The sequence below is a fragment of the Bombus affinis genome, unplaced genomic scaffold, assembly GCF_024516045.1.
Source record: "Bombus affinis isolate iyBomAffi1 unplaced genomic scaffold, iyBomAffi1.2 ctg00000075.1, whole genome shotgun sequence".
Taxonomy (NCBI): domain Eukaryota; kingdom Metazoa; phylum Arthropoda; class Insecta; order Hymenoptera; family Apidae; genus Bombus; species Bombus affinis.
In genome coordinates, this window is record NW_026108825.1 from 51,803 (window position 1) to 56,025 (window position 4,223).

Consider the following 4,223-nt stretch of genomic DNA (forward strand, 5'->3'; position numbering starts at 1 on the left):
TCCTAGGGGGCCCGGCTACTGTGTGGAATTATATCCGAGGAAAGCACCCGTTACCAAAAGACAATACTATTTGTATAAAAAATATTTAGTCGACACAATTTGTCTTTATTTAGAATGATTAGATACCTGCTTGTGGCAGCTGCTCCCATAATAGAATAAGTTGCAGTACCTAAGTCTACAATCCATTACTTCCCAACACCAATATTTGACTCAGGTCTTTTATAATGAAATATGTAGAGGACAGGGTATATGGGAAGTTTGACCGTCAGACTTATTTGAGGTTATCGTTTGTTATTGAGTACGAAAACTTAAAGAACCCGATAAATGTAAAACTAGGAGACGGTAGAACATTAAAAGGAGCAAAAGTTGGAAAAATTTTAACTTACTTTGAAGTAAACAAAAGAAGGGTTAAAATTATAATGTCCAATGTATTTTTTGTGAAAGAAATGGATAATAACTTGGTTAGCTATGTGAGACTAACGAATAAAAATAAGATAGTCTCAACAGGGAATACTTCAACGATCTATAACAAATATAGAAAGTTGATAGGGATCGCATTCAAAGATCATGGTTTATATATGTCGGGTTGGCGTTAAGATTAGAGTTAGGGTTAAGGGCGTGAAACGAATCCCTATTGGCGCTAGACGTGATCATTATGCAATAGAGGAGATATTTACTAGTGCAAATATGACTATGATGGAATTGGACAAGTAACCGCGATAATTAGATACTCGAGAAGCTAATGACAATGATCCTAGGCTCCACAACGAATCCGCGGTCAACGGGATGACGAATTCTACGTTTCTTCAGCGTCTATGTTGTACTCAATGTTAATGCATGGGGCAATCACTACGTATCTGCGGGTTACTTGAATCGTCGTTGAGATCGTACGGAAGAGTCGTTCTCCATCACGGTAACGCTGTTGAGGAAAACTATGATGGGTGTGCCTAAGGGCATGAAATCATCGGATTCGTGGGGAAAAGTCTTCGTTCGCAAAGTGAGGGAAATTGGCGTTAATTGGTTAACTGTTAATTGGTCAATTTCCATGTTGGTGGTTAGGGAAGGGTGCTATCCGGCCTTAAGAGAGAGATCGAGAAGAGGAAGCGTCGTTCGTGAGAAAAATAGATTTCTCCTATTTTCTCGTAGTTGGACTGTTTGTCGGTTTGAAGGACTTTAGTTAAACAAATCTTAAGATCTATAGCGGGTCCTCGGGCTAGCTGAACACGTACTGTGGAGACGCGTCGACATCTGGTAATCATCTTACTCAAAGAATAGATTCTGCGTGTGGCGAGCCACGGGACAGAAATCGTTGAAATGCTTACCGTCGTGCGCCGTCCCAAGTATTTCTTTTAAGGAGAGCTATAGAGTTACTTCATGCCTTTGTTAGACAAAACGTTCATCCCTTGACCGCGACTACGTTCGGCGACTGGTTGTCGCCTCGAGCCCGAGCTCACTATCATAAATCTCAAATAAGTACAGTCGGATCGAATGACAACAGTTTCTTAATACGGCTATGGTGAAATATAAATTACAGTACTAGGTGTCTTCCCAAAGTTCCGAAGGGAAGGTTCCGGTTTTCTTTCATCTCCGACATATAAAATAACTAGTTACATTGGCAGGCAAGAATCTCACGCCAAAAATGTAGAAAAAATGACGAACAGGGAAAAATTTCACAGAATCCGAGGACATGTAAACTTTAATTATTTAGATACGATGTGTAAGAAAAAATTGATTGAGGGAATGCCAGAAAAATTGGAGCAAGTACAATTAAAATGTGGTACATGTATCCAAAATAAAGAGCACAATGTACCTTTCCAGAATAACCGTAGTAGAGCACGCGAGATTTTAGAATTAGTACATACCGATTTAAATGTACCTCATAAAAATACCGGGTTTGATGGATCTAAATATTTCTTAACATTTATAGACGATTATAGTAAGTGCGCATTAATTTATACTTTGAAATCGAAAGATGAGGTTTACGATTGTATCCTTGATTATATAAATAAAGTTGAAAATCTTACTGGTAAGAAGATAAAGAGACTAAGATGCGATAATGGAAAAGAATATATGAACAAAAACATGTACAATCTAATTAGGGAAAAGGGAATTCTCCTAGAACCATGTCCACCTTATGTTCACTAGTTAAATGGAACAGCTGAACGCTACAATAGAACAATCATGAATTCGGCTAGATGCTTATTACATGATTCGAAACTAAATATTAAATATTGGTCGGAAATAGTTAGAACCGCGGTGTACTTAAAAAATAGAACGATTACGAAAACATGTGAAAATAAAACACCAATCGAAATATTGTTAAGAAGGAAACCGAATATAAATAATTTAAGATTGTACGGGAGTAGAGTTTTCGTAAAAATATCTGAAATTAAAATAAATTCGAAATGGCACAAAAAGGCAGATATTGGAATACTTGTAGGTTATGAAAACGTTGGGTATAGGATTGGGATATAGGATCTTAATTAATAATAAAATTATAATTGCAAGACACGTAGAATTTATAGGTGAAAATGATAATTTAATAGGATTTCAAGGAATGGACGAATCAGATAATGAAATGGAAAAGGATTTTGAAGAACATTCGGATACAAACGAAATTCATGAAAGTGAAACAAGTGACGAAAAGGTCGAGCAGGTTGGAATAAAAAAAGAGAGAAATTTAAGTAACGAATCAGAAGAAAAACTTGAGGACATAAAGAAACCTTAAAGATATGGCCAAACGAGCTCATATTTCATTTATGTGAATGTAGTTAGCGCAGATAGTCCTCAAACCAATGAAGAAGCTTTAAGTGGAGATGACAGCAGATCATGGAAAGAAGCAATGGATCGAGAAATGAATAGTTTAGTCAAAAATAAAAACCTGGCAATTAGTAGAGAAACCAAAAGATAAAAACGTATTAGATTTGAAATGGGTATATACGAATAAATCCGATAATCGTAAGAAAGCGCGACTAGTTGTTCGGGGCTTTCAACAAAAGGAAATACCGGAAGATTTATACCCTCCTGTGGCAAAAATGCAACCGCTGTAGTTATTACTATCTTATTGTTGTCAATATGGTTCGATGATTATGCAAATGGATGTAGAAACAGCATTCCTAAACGGAACTATAGAATCGGAAGTATTTGTAAAACAATCTATGGATTACGACGATAAAAGCGGGATAGTATGTAAACTATCAAAGGCGTTATATGGATTGCGTGAAAGTTCAAGGGTTTGGTATGAATGTTTCAACGAGTATATTAAAAAATTAGGTTTTCAAAGAAGTGAGAGTGATTATTGTCTGTATATGAAGTATAAGAGCGATCGTGTTATATACTTAATTCTATTCGTGGATGACTTATTAATATGTGGAAAAAACAAAAGAAAAATCGATGAAATTAAAAATAAATTGTCAAACAAATTTGCGATGAAGGACTTAGGTGAAGTAAAGACTTACTTAGGAATAAACATTGAATACGATCATAAGAAATGTGAGATGAAATTAGATCAAAGTAGTTATATAGAGTCATTAGCGAAACGATATAATATAGAAAATAGTAAACTATATTTTACACCAAAGGAAAAATACTTAAATTTAGAACCCGCACAATCAGCCTCAGACGATATAAGATATAGAAACCTCATAGGAGCTTCATTATATATTAATACTGGAACAAGATTAGACGTTAGTTATAGTATAAACTATTTAAGTCGATTTCAAAACAGTTACGACGGGACCCATTATAAATATGCGTTGAGAATTTTGAAATACTTATATTTAACCAGAAAATTAAGGTTGACTTATAAAAGAAATTTGAACGCTGAAATCATTGATTGTTTTGTTGACGGTGATTTATCATAAGACTACTACAAGACTACTACGGGATTTATCATAAGATTTTTCGGAAACGCAATTTACTGGAAATCGAGAAAGCGAAACAGCGTGACAAAATCATCAACAGCCGCCGAGTATGTAGCTTTGTCAGAAGCAGTGAGTGAAATAAAATTTGTAAAGAAATTATTGAAAAATTTCAAAATAATGATCGAGAGACCAATAAAAATTTACGAAGATAATTCTGGAGCGATTGCGATATCAAAATTTGGAAACTTGACAAAAAATTATGAGTACATTGAAGTTCATTTCCATTTTGTAAATGAAAGTTAGGAAAATAAAGAGATTGACATTATAAAAGTAAATTCAGAAAACTATGTAGCAGATATT